General features: G+C 35.3%; 1 long non-coding RNA gene across 7 annotated transcripts in view; it reads right to left on the minus strand.

Moving 5' to 3' along the window:
- LOC110396260 overlaps window positions 3,477–16,587 on the minus strand; it is a 73,107-nt gene continuing 59,996 nt past the window's right edge. For all 7 annotated transcript variants that reach the window (XR_002436889.1, XR_002436885.1, XR_002436891.1 and 4 more), the window contains one exon: window positions 3,477–5,169. This is a non-coding gene — a long non-coding RNA (uncharacterized LOC110396260). The remainder of the gene's footprint in view (window positions 5,170–16,587) is intronic.

Raw genomic sequence — 16,587 nt, forward strand, 5'->3', positions numbered from 1 at the left:
TGGATGGCAACATTAAAAGGCAGCTAATAATGCATATAAATTTTTCCTATTTTCAATTTCCATTTAAACAATTTCTGCAGTAATTTCAAGGACAATATCTGATTGCTTTCCTACACATTTATGATTTGAGCAATTGCAAACAGGAGGTAATGTGGCCCAATTAGAAGAATTTTGAATTAAAATATCCAGACTATGGCAAACTTGTGCAAAATGTCTAGAGCATTAAATTGCTAATATATAATTTGTTGAAAAGAAATAGGATCATCTTTTCAGTTATTAATTTATATTTTAAAGCACATTCTATCACATAATAATACACACTCATCAGAAAAAAAGGATAATAGGTTTACAATCCATTTCTTCTTTGAAATAACCAGATTTTTTAATGCATCTGTCTGTCATTTTCCACTATGTCAAATAGTACAAAACAATGTGTCTTCAAAAATTGAGAGCTGAAATTGGTTCTTAAAGATGTCAGATATGTACAGTTTATCATCTGCTCTGGTAAGGAAAAACATACCCAGTATATCCTAGAAATTCAGTGTAATCACAGGGACAATTTCTACTTTCTTATGACTGAATGCACTGACTGATAAATGGATACCAAAGAACTGGAATAGTGCAGTCTTGGGCTGAGGGAATTTTGTTTTCTAAGGCAATGTAAACTCTTCAAGAACTGCATGCAAAGCTATGCTTCCTCATAATCATACCTACAATGTTGTGCAGGGAAAAACAAAATGAGAAAATAATTAAAGTACAGCTACCCACTGCTGTGGGCTCTTAGGATAGAGGCTGAAGCCTCCAGGAAGTGCAGTCTCCAGAAAGGCTTCCACTGCTGCTTTAAGTCTATGTATAGCTAAGTTTTTTCAGCTCACTGCCATAGTAATAACAAAAATACCAATGTGCACATAACTTTTCCCATAAACCTTGCAAAGTAGGTTATGTTACAGCTTTGTAGCCATCCCTAACATTCAGAAACAGGAGTAATTCTTCTACAAAGACATGCTTGATTTTTTCATTGTATAACACATTTTAAAATGGATTTTAATCAATAAAACATATCCTCTGTATAAATGAAGAATGTTCTGTAGCAAAGCAGCAGTGAGAAAATTTAGCAATATCTCTCCTTCCCTTAAGAACTGATGAATTCAAATGATAACACTGCAAATAATGAATAAATTATTTCCGGATGAGACTGTGGAGAAAGTAGAGGTTGTTTCCAGTTCTTCTGACAAACTAAAAAAAACCCTTGTTTTATTTTATTCTTTAATTCAATGACTTTCTCCCAAAGCCCTCTTAACAGTGTGTTTATAAATATAATGCAGATTTTGAAAATGAAGCTTTAAGAGAAGCATATCTTCCCAGAGGACATTCAGAACATTAGACCGAGCTCTCCTGTGTCATAGTCTACTCAGTCATTAGTTTGCTACCATTGTGTACATAACAAGAAACAGCACAAATTCTCTTTAGCACTTAGATGTACATTTCATTTTCTTTTTTGTTTATTATTTGTAAAATATGATACGTTGAAAGATACTTTTCTCAAGAAAAGTATGAAAAAAGACTTCTATAGGAGTGAATACTTGCTCACTAGCCCATTAATTGTAGGATACATTTCTTAATAAAGAAGAATTGAATTTATGTAACTCTGTATTTAGCAGTGAGTGTTTCTCTCTCCAAGAGCTGAAAAAACGGAGTAAGTAACCATAACTATTCACTTCACAGAAACGTGAGGGCACAAGGTCTTAGACATGACATAGAATAAAAGTGAACAACTGCACAACAGAAGTTATTTGTTTTGCATATTTGTATATTGCAGTTAAACTCTGCATGTGTTGGTCTAAAAGACTCCTTAGCAGGATCTGTGGTGATAGAACAAGGGGAAATGGCTTCAAGCTCAAAGAGGGTAGGGTTAGGTTAGATATAAGGGAAAAGTCTGTAAAGTGAGGTGTAAGGTGAGGCAATGGAACAGGTTGCCTAGTGTGGTTGATGTCCCGTCCCTGGAGACTTTCAAGGTGAGGCTGGATCAGGCCCTGGGCAACCTGATCTAGCTGTGGTGTCCCTGTTCATTGCAGGGGAGTTGGACTAGTTGGCCTTCAGAGGTCCCTTCCAACTCTAAGGATACTATGATTCTATGATTCGAACTCCTTTACTGTGTTATTTACCTCCTTCAAGTTCTCCGTTAATTAAAAAAAAATAAGAAGTATTAATGTTTGGATTAAATCAGTTTGACATTTTTGGATCATGTATTGCTTTCCAAGTAAACTTCCGTCAGGCTTAACTGGTCAGAAAGGATGGCTTTGTCTTATTTTGAAACCATTACAACATCAGCTTGAAAATTTCAAAAAGAACTTTGCATAAAGATAGGTCTGATTTAGTTTAGCAGAAACAGTGAAAAGCAATGTCTGCCTTTGATATAAGAGGCTAACTATAACACGAATATAAAATTAATGTCATGCGTATCTGTAATATCAATGTTTCATCTGTACTCATTCCCCTCAAGAGCTTCCTCTAAACATGTCACTAACAATACCTAAATACTGGGCCAGAAGATTTCAGCTACAGAAGAATAAAATCAGAATCTGTTTCTGAGCAGTGATTGATCCTTATCAGATTTGGCATCTTGCTTTTGAAGTAAGCAAGTATTTCTTGGAATTTAATAGCAGTCTGGAATACGAATTGTCTATTGATGTTAACTGCATTAAAACTTTACAGACGTAACGATAACAACATCTTTGATAATTTCACTGAGAAATTAGAGCAAAGTATAATATTTATAAATAAATCACTAAAAGTGTATAATGACTAGAGGCAACAGTCTTTCCACCCTATCAAGAAATTCTAATCTGCTGCACCACATACTAAATAATGAATTATTTAGTCTTACTCTGACTTGAAAGAATCCTTTTACTCTGATGTTGTTTTCACACCCATCTCCATCTATCAAAACATCCTTCCATTTTTTTCTGTAATAAGAAGCATTTTCTCACTACAAGTGCTTTTTCTTAAACATATGGAAATAAGATCGCTTTTTTTTCTCATTTGAACCCAGTACAATTGTATACAGCAAGTAACAGTGCTCATTTCTGAATTATTTCTAGTAATCATATGTCTGTAGTCACTGAAATGCTTGTCTGTTGTGCTGGTAAATTGGGTCATGGAATGTTAACAACATCAAAGCTGGTCTTCATTTCATCCAAAAATAATCCCTAAGAAATTTTCATTATGTTTCTGTATAACTGTGACTTAAAAATACACACAAAGCTCTGTCATCTTCTCCTCTGGGATGTCTTTAAGGCTTTGCAGTGATCTCTAGATCTTGAAGCTGCTACAATTGATGTGAAGAAAAGATGCTATAGATTTCCTATAAAATGAATATAAAATCCCTTTCTTCTCTTTCACTGTTTCAGAGGAACTTATGAATTCAGAATTTAAAAGGACTATTGTTAACATATTAAGATAATCGGACTCACAGGAAAGATCAAGATATATATTTCAGAATTCTTTCTGCATGTGTAATTGCTTCTGACTTGTATTATTTTTCATAAATTCTCATTTTCACTAATTCTCATTTTATTAGTTATATAACTAATATAAAATATTAAATTACTACTTCAACTATATTTGCATTACTGTCTGACAAAATGTAAGACTTTTAAAAAATGTTTTAATTATTTCCAGTTAAACAGATATCCCACATAGTACATATTTATTATACAGAAGTAAATACATACCTTTATTGAAAAGATAGCAGAGCATTTGGGAAGTTAATTCACAAATGGCCTGATCTAATTCTCATTCAAATCAATAGCAGCCTTTATTAGGTTTTGACATTTGTCTGTTTAATCTCTCCACATCTCAGTTATATGCTTATAAATGGAGGCTATCTCCTCAACTTACAGAAGTGATGTGAGTATGAATGTTTAATCACTGACAAAGAATCAGACAGTACTCAGAGGTAGGTCATGAAAGCAACCAGACAGCTCAATTCTGTATCTACATCTATTCTTTAAGTGTAGTGCCCCAGATGGGGAAAAAAAGTCTTACTCATGACCCTGAAAGACTCCTATCACTTGCCTTTGACAAGACAGGATGGGAACTACATTAAGGAGACTGCTTCCTACCAGTGACTACAAGGAAATTAAATATATTAGGTAAATTGGATCTCACTCTTTGTATCTACCCAATTATCTGTATGTACTTGAGATGAGACTTGAGCCAATTTCACAAATATTCTGTTCATTCAGCTAGCACTATAGTGCTATATCAGTGCAGTCATTGGATAGCAAACAGGAACGGTTTTGTCTATACCAATAAGCACTACCAAGGACCATTCTCTGGCTCTGATAGCAAACTGTGCAGCAGAACTTGCATACAAGTATCTAATCTTTATCTGCAAAAACAGGATAGGCTCATCCATACTGCTTACATGGAGTGTTCTAATGAGTTTACTTGAAGAAGTTTTGGTAGGAGGGAGCGGAGCTGCAGGAGTGGTTTCTGTGAAGAGTATTAACATTCCCATGTTAGATAAGATCTAGCTCTAGCCTGTTACAAAAGGGTCCAGCTGATGTCCAGAAGTAAGCTGTGGGCTACAATATTTATGCCTCTAGGAGAGCAGAAAATGGAAAAAAATCTGTTCAACCGCATCTGGAAGAGAGGAGTAAGAAAATGTGAGAAACAACCCTGAAGACACCAAGTGGTCAAGCATTGGAATGAGATGCCAAGGAAGTACTGGAGTCCCCATATAAGTGGACTTGGCTCTAAGGGACATGGTTTAGTGCTGGAACACAGTAGATGAGGTTCATGGACTTGATGATCTTGAAGGTTTTTTCCAAAGTAAAAGTGAGAAAACTCATGGATTGAGATAAAGACAGCTTAATAGATAAAGCAAATTCTTCATGCTCATGCAAAGCAATCTAAGGAATTCATTCACTACTTCCCATCAGCAGGCAGATGTTTAGCCATTTCCAAGAAAGCAGATCTCCATCGCAGTTAACAGTTTCTTGGGAAGACAAATGCTGTAATTCTGAACATCTCTTCCTCCTTCTTTCTCCCATTCCTTATTGCTGATCATGAGATCATATTGTGTACATTCCTTTGCATCATTTGGGTCAGCTGTCCTCGTAATGTCCTCTCTTTTGCACCAGCATTCTCCTTGCTAGCAGGGCACTGTGAAAAATAGAAAAGTTCTTAACTCTGTGAAAGCACTGCTCAGCAACAAATAAACACTGATGTGTTATAAACACCATTTACATAATAGCACTATATCAGATATCATATCTTCTAATAGGGATTTTCTTTAAACATTTATGTGAGCATAAGAACTTACAATTTCTCAAATAGTAAAACACAGTAATGGATACATTTTTACAACCTAAGCTGCCAGAGTGAAAAAAATGTCCCAGAAATGTTAATTACTTGCTTTATTGCTCTAATAATCTTGTATATATGTTTATTAACATATTTCATTGATATATTGCCATATTTTCTGGGGTCTTAAGCACCTGGGACCCACACTGATATCTGAAAAATTATACTTCTTTCTACCAAAAGGAAGAAAAGTTCTTTCTTTTAAGAATAGCCAGCATCTGAATGATATTGCATTATTTCTTCCAAATCAGCAGCATAGGTATCATTAGGACTTTTTGGGAATGAATCAGATTTTGATAATTACAAAGTTGATTTCATTGTGAAATGAAGGTATCTCTGTGTGCCAGCAAATGTCTTCTAGTAGTCAATGGACAATAACCTCAAATTTTATAAACCTACATATATCTGTTGAGTTGTGGATTTATGCCATCAGAGATCCTGATCACTTGTTAAACCCTTCTATTCTACATAGCTCCATGACAGCTGCCTTTCATAGAACTAGGAATCATGACCCATGGGTTTCACAGATCAGTAAATTGCAAGAATAGTTGTATCACCAGAATTTCCATCCTTTTTTCTTGATCTGGTGTCTGATTTAGTGGTCAGCTAGCCTGCCAGTGGCAGAGTGGTTAGAACTAGATGACCTTTATGCTCCCTTACAACCTAAGCCATTCTAAGATTCCACGATAATTCAACCCTAATTTACAAACTAATTAGTTTACATATACTTTTCTATAGCCTTTGTAAATTACTTATGTTTTAAAATAACCTGCTTTTGTTTTGCTTCACATTACTGTACTTTTGATGGCACTTTGTTCTTTGACTGACAATTACTTGAATCATGAGATGAAAAAGAAAACTCATGGCATCTGAGCATACTGTTGTTGCAGTTTTTCCTGCTTGTTGCACAGATTCCATAATCTAGATGCATCTCCCTGGCATCATTAGTAGCTCTCTTGATTGTTTCGGAAATTCTAGGCATGTGGTGGGGTCAAATTACCCTCACTTAATAGCCACTTTTGGGTTGTTTTCTTTAGTACATACATGCACTAACTAGTCCCTTAATGGATCACTTAAGCTCACTGAACTGGCAATGCTCTGTTAATTTCCTTAATTCAGGCACTACAAATAAAATAAAATAAAATAAAATAAAATAAAATAAAATAAAATAAAATAAAATAAAATAAAATAAAATAAAAATAAAATAAAATAAAAGTGGAAATATTCTAAAGTCATCATCAGTTTAGGGACCAGGTGATTTTGTACAGTTTCCACAATCAAAGGAAACATTTTCTTCACTGGACTGATAAGAGATCTTAGCTAATACAACAGCTTAAAAGGTTAAGTGCCATAACCTTCACTAAACCCACAAAGCTTTTCTTGTAATTTATGATACTAGTTCATACTATTGGAAGTCTGAGATACAGGTGGGTCAGTTCTCTATTGAGTTATCAAGCAATTCCATTTCCCCCAAGTCACACATTAACCTTTTCTTTTTAAAACAAATAATTTACTCACAGTCCCAGTAGCAAAATTATGCTTTTTTTCTTGCCTTCATTTTGTTAGACTTTAATCACTCTCTAGTTTACAGTATTTTGTAGGAAACGATTTCATTGCCAGTGTTACATCATTTGCCACTGGCTCAATAATGGAATTATGAAGAAGAGAAATAATCAGTTTTACTAAGTAAAGTACATATGCAACTTTTAACTAATTTAATATAAGCAATCCAGCTTACAGTATTTTAGATTTAAGCAATTGTGAAGTAATCATAGTAAAAACATTTACAAATTATGTGCAGACATATACCAACTTCTTTTATATACACAGTATGTGAACTTTCCATTCACATATTTTTCAATGAGCAGAAATTAATTTTCTTGATTGCAGATGTCAAAACAGGAAGCTTTGCAGTATATGCTTGGTCATTTTTCCTCTTTCATATTTGTATATTTCCCTGTTTTATGGTGTAATGTAATCCTGCCACCAGATGCAGAACAAAACAAAGACAAAACAACAACAACAAAAAAACAACAACACACATGTATTATGTGGATAATCACCAGTAATCACAAAAAGAAAACTGAATTTTCCAATCTGGGAAAGAAACAATAAGCACATGTCATGACATATGTCTATCAAATTAAGAGGAGAATAAAAAAGTGATCCAAGGATTTCACCTGTTTTATTTCTCTTCCATGTAACAGCTCAGGGGTTCAGTTTAGAATTTCATTTATTTCTGATATTATGTGATAGAAGGACATGCCTTATCTTTCTGTAATTAGAGATGCCATTTATAGGTCATCATAGGGTTGGCATTTATGTATTCTTTATTTTCAGTGTTCCAAGTCATCTATTTAAAAACACATGAATTTGCTCTCTTTGGGTTTTATGGAACCATTGTTACAACCATTACAGCCAATACAGCAGAGTTATGCAAGTAACATTTTATCTCAAGTGACACTGTGGATCAGTGAAGATGTACTCATTCAAAACTTCAAAGGATAGACATTGGAATCACAAGCCGTGAGTATTAGTGCATTTTCTTACTGCAATTCCAACCGAATGTGTCATTCAATCTTGTCATTGCAAAACACACATATTCATGATGAGTTGCAATTAGCTGAGACTATGTTAGCACCAGTTCAGTGCATCATGGAAAAAGGCAGTAGTTACCCAGCTATGCTCAACGTCATGTTCTATGCAGAGGCTTGGCACTGGTCTGGACTCTGTTCATGTGTAATGCTGGACATCTCTGCAGTAGAGTTAACCTAGACTCTATCCTTGTGGGGTAAGGGGTTGTAGGTAGGTGTTGTTACAGGCCTTCAATCAAGCCTGTCCACAGTGATATTGCACGTATACAACAGTCTCAGCCAGTTTTCTGCTGTCACTGATTGCTACAAGGCCCTACCAAGACACACCGCATTCGGGTCTTGTTTGTGTTGTCCTGTCTGCCACAGCTGATGTTGCTTAATCACTCAGCTCTAATCAAAGCCAAGTTGTAATGTTCTTACAAGAATCACCTGGAGGCCAAATCTATTACTTCTTAAGCCTTCTTGGCAGAGCATATCACAGAGATATCAACTTGCATTCATCATACTCAAGTCATCATTTTAGTAAATGTGCATATACATGGCAGTAAGAGTGAGTCAAAGAAAGATCTTTTGGTAACTGTTGGGGAGCCTTGATTGCAAGAACATTTTAATTAAACTGTGGTTGATAATAGTCTCCCATTAAAGGAGCTTGGAATACCTGTTTTGAATTTCTGAAAAACTATCTATTATCACTGCAAAAAAGACATTGAGGCCCTGGAGTGTGTTCAGAGGAGGGCGACGAAGCTGGTGAGGGGTCTGGAGCACAGGCCTTATGAGGAGTGGCTGAGGGAGCTGGGATTGTTCAGTCTGGAGAAGAGGAGGCTCAGGGGAGACCTCATCGCTCTCTATAACTACCTGAAGGGAGGTTGTAGTGAGCTGGGGGTCAGCCTCTTCTCTCTTGTAACTAGTGACAGGACGAGGGGGAATGGCTTCAAGTTGCGCCAGGGGAGATTTAGGCTGGACATTAGGAAATACTACTTTTCTGAAAGAGTGGTCAGACGCTGGAACAGGCTGCCCAGGGAGGTGGTTGAGTCACCGTCCCTGGAGGTGTTCAAGAAACGTTTAGATATAGCGTTGGGAGACATGGTTTAGTGTGGTTGTTGGTGGTAGGTGGATGGTTGGACTAGGTGAATTTGTAGGTCTTTTCCAACCTAGCTAATTCTATGATTCTATGATTCTATTTGGAGTAAGGAAAATTTTTACTCTAGAATTAGAGAGAAAAGTGATTAGACGAGCAACAGATTTTATTCAATTATTATTACTTTTATACAAATTTTGAGGAACATGTGATAGATAACATTGAAAAATTCATTATTTTATATAAGATTTCTTAGATGCAATTTCAGAAATGGAAACACAAATTAAGTAATTCATCTATTTCCAAGAATTTCTTAAATATACTTGTGAAATATGTCTTCCCAAATAAAAAAGAATTTTTTTAAAAAAGGAGAAAAAAAAAAGAAAAAAGACTTCAGGCAATTATTTTCAAATGTTCTATCTACAGGCTACTAAAATCTGCAGCTGAAAATCTGCCAAATGAACAAAGAAATAAGCACTACTATGAAGTATTCAATTTTATTTGTGTACTAATGTGTATTTGTACACCCATTTTAATGATTATGCAAAGTACAGTGTTATTCTCAGTGATTGCATGAGAGTACCAAATTATTGCATGAGGCATTTCTGATATGGTACCATGATTCCACTGCAGCCATGTTTTCTTGTTCAAGCAAATGTCTTGGTGTTCCTTTCTGTTTCTGTAAGTGTTATTATTTGGATAAATAATTCTTTATTTTTCTTTATTAAAAAAAATGTTTTAGAGTTTCTAAGTTTTTGGCTGGGCTTCTATGGAAACAAGGTGTGTGGTGTCCTTCTACTACCATTTAAATCTGTTTTCTAACTACTTTAAATCTTTGGTCAGTTTCATCTTAACTGAGCAGAGGAATAGTAACTGCCGAGCATTCTGAATTTTGCATTTATATTAGCTGTAGAAATAAGAGAGTCAGAATAATGGATTTGATGAGACAGAATTGAACAAAGTCAAACAAAACACTTCATTTAAATCCATATTAGTAACCCTTGTTTGCATTTGCTTTACATGACAGTGCCTGAGACAAGAGTCAGACAGGAATGGAGTCTCCTCCTTGGAGACATTCAGAAGCCATCCTGACATTGTCAGGAGTCCAGACACTGTCCTGGGTGTCCTCGCTTGAGCAAAGGGGCTGGATCAGATGGCCTCAAGAGATTCCTTCTAACCTTAACTATTCTGTGATTCTTTGAAACCGAGTTGCAAATTATTGTTAGGAAGAGAGAAAATAAAGACTTTAAAAAAGAACTGTAACATTTTAATTTTATTAAACAAGCAAAAATTAATGAAGACTAAGCATAACATCCACTTAGCAAAATATAAATGCCAAATAAACAGTTTTAAGGAAAATTTGTTGAATTATATATGTAATAGATTAAGCTGAATAACCAGATAGACATGAGCTCCACCCCATCTAATGTTCTTTACACTGGTCTCCCAGTTTATTTTCTCTCACTTCCCCAATGTGTGTGTTATGAAATGTAAATAATTATCTAAAGATAGTAGATTAAGGTCTATAAAATCATGAAGGAATTTAGTAATCTTCTCATTACCAGAATTTTTATTTTTCTTACTGGAGGAAGAAAGAGAAATGTAGGTTTATATAAATGCATATATACTTATGTAACAAATTTTATTCTGAAAAAGAAAAAATGTTATTTATAGATGTTCTGATTTTTTTTATTCTTATAGAAACGTTTTACACTGAATGTAAAACCTAGGACGGAGTATGAAGAGAAGTACTGCAAAAGTTGTCCAGTATTGAGGCAACAAAGACTCCTTATGTTTCAGTCTGGAGAGAAGTTCTGCTGTTCCCAGCATATGTAAGTTAATATATTTGATTTTAATTGTATGTAAAGTAGTAGCATTTTCAAGAATTTAGATATTTAAATAATATCCAAACTTCAAAGTAACTTGGTAAGTGAATAGAATGCAACATATTCTTATTATTACTCTTTTCAGTTAATTTGCTTTTTTAATTTTTTACTTGACATGAAATAATTATTTATTGATTCATCCAATACTTAAACTCATTGCGAAACAATTTGAACACAAAATTGTAACAAGGAATCCAACCAAATTAGCCTCAGAGGTTGGGCTAAAGCATAGACCAAGTATTACATATTCATGCATAACATGAAGTGAGAAAGAAAGAAGCACAGACTAATGGATCATTTGACCCTTCAACCACATTTATAGCAGCATTCCTTCATCACTACTGCTCAACAGGCTGGGTACTGAAAAGAGTTACGTTACCCCAGTAAACCACACCCTCTTGCCTGAGTGCTAAAGGCAACATCCCTGTCAACTTTCTTCCCTCATGTGAGGGAAGAAAGATCCAGGCAAGGAAGAGGATAAGCAGGACTCTGACACAAATTTCTTCCCACCCTACAATTCTACCAACTGTCTCAACAAGGCTGAGTGTAATTATAAGACTCAAGTAAAGGTGTCACTGTTGGCAATTTATATGTGCTGCAGAATCTGTCCTTTCTCAAATTCCTAATCTACTTCTCACGAAAATCAAGCCAACAAGTAAGCCCTGAATTTTGAATTTTGTCTAACTTGGTAATTCAGCTCTAATTCTATAGTTACATATTACCTAAGGAAAAAAAAATCAGCCTGCAGCTACTGAAGCAGTTCTCCACCTCATCTGTCCTTTACTCACTATCCCAAACTTCATTGCAATAGCCGTGGTTACTGCCTTGTGCCAGACAGCACAAGGAAAAAGTGCCCAAACAGTGTTGTGGAAGTGCCTGGCTGTGCAGAACATGCACCAGAGTGCACCTACTGGTGTCAAGGCCAAAGAGCTGATCTCTTCTTTGCTCCCTTGCAAATCAGTATAGATATATCTACTTATAGCCATTGATATGTACTAAACTTTCAGGTATTTCTTTCCCTTTGATATCTAGAAGTCCTGGCAACAGATTAGAAATTTTTAGGCAGGGAAGTGGCAAACTGCATGTTTCATATTTTTTTATTAATGTTTAATGTTATAATTTATGTTAGAACATTAAATCTCGAAGTGACCAAATTCCATTTTTTTTTTTTCCTGTTGTGCCCATGCTGCCACAGAAAAATCTTCTGAAAATGTATGTTTTGTCATTTGCTTGGGATGAACAGACCAATAAAGTAAATTTCAGAGCTGAATATAAATCACTGTGGCCATTATAGTGTCTTTTCCCATTTGAAACACTCAAAATGGAGAATCCAGTTTTATATATTCAGGGCCTTAATTGCTCAGTTTGAATATGATCAAAAGACTACTATTCAAAGTCCATCCACAAGTTCACCTGTGGCTGAGAAGCAGAGGAGCTGTTTACTTTTCATGTGAAATTCACTGAGAAGCTTTAAACTGAGAAGTTGTAAACTGAGACCAATACTTTGTAAGAAATTTAGAAAAACATAAAATGAAGAATTAGCAAAGTGAAGAATCAGGAAAAAAAAATAAAGGCAGAACTCATGAGTTGAGATAAAAATTATTTACTAAGACAGAAAATGAAGACAGAAATAACAGTAATGACAGTCACATAAACATGTATATATATGTACATATACACAAAACAAGTATTGAACTAAGCTCACCACCTGCCAACTGATGTTCAGCCTGAGCAGCTGCAGCCTCCTTGCCAAACTCCCAGGATAATTATTTATTTCATAGTTTTTCCACATGATGTCATATGCTACAGACTATCCCTTTGGTTACTTTAGGCCAGCTCTGTCTGTTCTGCCTTGTGCCCCCTCCTCCTCCCCTTGCTGAAATGTCCTTGGCACTGTACAGCACTGTTCAGCAACAACTAAAACAGCAATGTTATCAACAGTGTTTTTCTCCTAAAGCTAAAATGTAGCATCATACCAGATATTTTGAAAAAAAAATCAGTTCTGTCCCAGCTGAAACAAGTACAATAATTCAGACTCCAGCATTCTTAGGTTACATTTGGGCATTTGGTTGATTTAAGGAGAAAGAGAAAAGTATATCGAAAGTTATTTGTGGACTGCTCTTCTCTGATAGACATTCTAACAATGAAATAACATCTGCATTTAATTTTAAATGGCACTGCCATCTACAAGTATGGTTAGAAAACAGGGAGAACTGTATGTTCAATGAGATGCTTTGAAAAACTCTCAGCATGACAACTCAGTGGAAACATCCTTTCTGACTTAAAAAAAAAAATGGAGTTATTGTTATTATAATTTTTAATATTATACTAGTTTCCCCGTTTTCTATTTCCTATCAACAGAAAAAAGAACTGTGGGCAAAAAATGAAATACTCAGACTTCACATCATATAGAATAATAGCAATTGGATTACATCTTTTTTTTTTTTTTCCTCTCTCTAGAGTGATTGAAAATGATTTCACAAAAAAGTTACAAGTTTCTCTGCAGTGTTACATTGGAAACCATTACTAATGATGGAACACTGTGGATGCCTTTTCTGCAGTTACATAAAATCTCAGCTAAAGAGTGACAAATCCAATATATTCATACAATAGCTCATTTGTAAAACTTTCGGCATTTTATTATGTGAAAGACAGACAAATTCTTATTTATAATATAAGGCATACAAGATTCTAGGCTAAAGTTAGAAGTATTATTTCAGGACTATTAGTGCTAAGTTTCATTATCTAAAGTTTCTCAGGGCAGATAAAATAACAGCAAAAAAAAAAAAATTGAAGACATATGCTGCTAATGAAGTCAGTTTCATAACCCTAGACCTGTATTCTTGCACCACTTTGATAGAAAGTAATTTATTTCTTTATTTTACCCAAAGTCTAAGTTTTTAACATAGGAAAAAAAAATGAGGAAAAAAGATAGAATATGTACAAAGAATCACAGAATATCCCATAATGGAAGGGACCCATAAAGATCACTGAGTCCAGCTCCTGGCTCCCCACAAGACCACCCAAAATTCAAACCCTATGTCTGAGAGCATTGTCCAAATGCTTCTTGAACTCTGTATTTTGAGACCGTGACCACTGCCCTGGGCAGCTTGTTCCACTGCCTGACCACCCTCTGGTACAGAACTTTTTCCTAATCCCTAACCTGAATTTCCTCTATTGTAACTTCATGCTGTTCCCCAGTGTTCTATCTCTGAGCACCAGGGACGGGAAATCAGCACCTTTTCATTTTTGCTTTTATGCTGTAATTTCAAGATTCTTTTTTTTTTTTTTTTTTCCTTTTGTCTTCCTACTTCAAAAGCAACTTCTAGCTGTCACAGTACTATTTAGGCAAGGTGGCTGCAAGAGCAGACCACCATAATCACTGGTCATTCCCAAACACAATGATTGGATGTTGACATTTATTTTATGACTACTGTTCTGTGGTACATACAAATCAAAAAAAGCAATAAGCAAGACACTCACTCCAGGATTCCACATGTCAAGATCTGGTGGTAGCCATCTCTTACACAGAGCAGCTCCCCTTTTGGCTTGTCTTTCCCATTGGTACTAGACATACATGTGTGTCTTCCTCTGTGCTACTGGATTGAGGGGAGGAAAAAAAATTGTATATATATGTATATATATAATTTTGATATCAGATTGCTGGCACAAGCATCACTTGCATCACTGATCAGTTACTGTCATTGGATTTCTATCATCCCCTTGGTGTTAGAAGATCTAAAGCTTCTTTATTGTGTTGTTTTCCAGCTTGCACCAGGATAATCTAGTCACTTAGAACCGGGCAGATCTATTTGAAGTCTTATTTCTTTGAGCGGTGTTTTCAGATAGGCTTTACACCATAAAACAAGCACCAAAAGCTGTTGTATTCCTTATAGCTTGTGGCGACTGCAGAACATGTTAGATGAGAAGCATGAAATGAAACCACCTTCAGATAATCCTTTATCTGCACAGCAGTGTCATGCCTTGGGTCATTCCCATCCCCTTCATCCCCTTCCCTTAAGGGGAAGGGAAGGGAAGGATATTACAAATGCCTCTTGAACATTGACAGGCATGGGGCATCAACAACCTTTCAAATTTCTCAAGTGACTATGAGGTAGCTTTTAACAGACTGTAGTTTTTAATGAACCTCTAGTTTCTCCTCAAAAATATTTTAGAAAAATCTAGGCATTAAGTGGAGACAACTGCTCTGAAGCCAGATGCTAATTAAAAATAATGAATTATTTTAACTAACAAGCTCAAAGATCATCTGAGAAGTAGTTGTAATTTAATCAGAAGGCATAATAAAATATATCATTCTTGGTAACAACTATAAAGGTCAGATATTCCTGAAATATTTAGAGAAGTATCTACCGGTTAGGCTAAATATAAAATCCTTACACTGGATGAGCAATGTAAAATTTGGAGCATGAGTCTTGCAAACTATCACCAATCATAAGATTTTCTGATACTTGTCATTTCAAACTTTATTGTATTAGCTTTCTTTTACAGAAACAACCATGATATCTTTTACATATAATTCTTACCAACCGCCTCCTATGTGGATATATATTCATTGTCTGTCTCAAATTTTGCATTTCAGCAATTTTGGAGTAGGTAAACACAGTCATTTGCAGGACTTCAGATTTCCTTGACCTTAAGTGATATGGCATTAAATCAAGTTACACTAAGGAAACAGCACTGACTGTGCTGGCAACTGGTTTGACACTCATGATGGATGAAGACATCTATATATTAAGTCTCTTAAATTTATAGTTGTTGTTAGAAACATTGACTGTTATCTGCTTTTGAATCTGAAAAATCTCATATGCAATGAAAAGACTGCACAATATAAGCTGCCTATATTTTTCTCTTGATGGCCTTTGAGGATCATAAGATGACTGCTGATCTTCTTAGAGACCTTTAATCTAGATAAAGATCAAACAGTAGTACGACTAGTAGAGGTTATGAAATCTGGAAAAAAAATTACTAGAAAAATTAAGTGACAAAATTTAGTATTAGCAAGCCAAAGTAAATGGTGAAAATTGTTTTAAATTCATTTTCAGTGGGCTTTGTGGAATACAGACAATTGGATAAAAACATGAAAATTCACTAAATATCAAAAGTATTACCTCTCCTAGCTGTGTAAAACAGAATCAGCATGAGCTTCTCAATTTTCCTAGGTCTTTTTGATCCTTACTCAGGTTTTAACTTTTCCTGACTTATACAACATGTGAAACTGAACACATGGTTGCTATGAAGGCAATTAATATAGATCTAAAGTTACATATTGAAAGTGTGAAAGTTAGCTTAGACTATAGAAAAGGCGACTGAATAGGTTAGCTTAGTGAGTAGCTTAGGTTTGCAACATGAAATTTTTGTGCTGAAAAGACAGACAAGGAGAAAGTCTGGGGCATGTAGACCTTGTAAAAGACAGTGGTATACAGTATTAGGTGAAACAGTTAGGGGGATGGCACCCCATGAGAGTTTACTGATTGCAGATCCTTTTTTTATATGTAAGCAGTTATTCTACAGCCAGCAGGTCTCCTATTTCTCCAAATAAAACTGATAGCTACCTATCTCTGGAATGCAAGGCAATCAGCTAGAACAGTACACCACAAGAATTAACAGAAAAGCAGCAGATTGGTCGACAGAGTTGCAG

This window comes from Numida meleagris, chromosome 3, assembly GCF_002078875.1.
Source record: "Numida meleagris isolate 19003 breed g44 Domestic line chromosome 3, NumMel1.0, whole genome shotgun sequence".
Taxonomy (NCBI): domain Eukaryota; kingdom Metazoa; phylum Chordata; class Aves; order Galliformes; family Numididae; genus Numida; species Numida meleagris.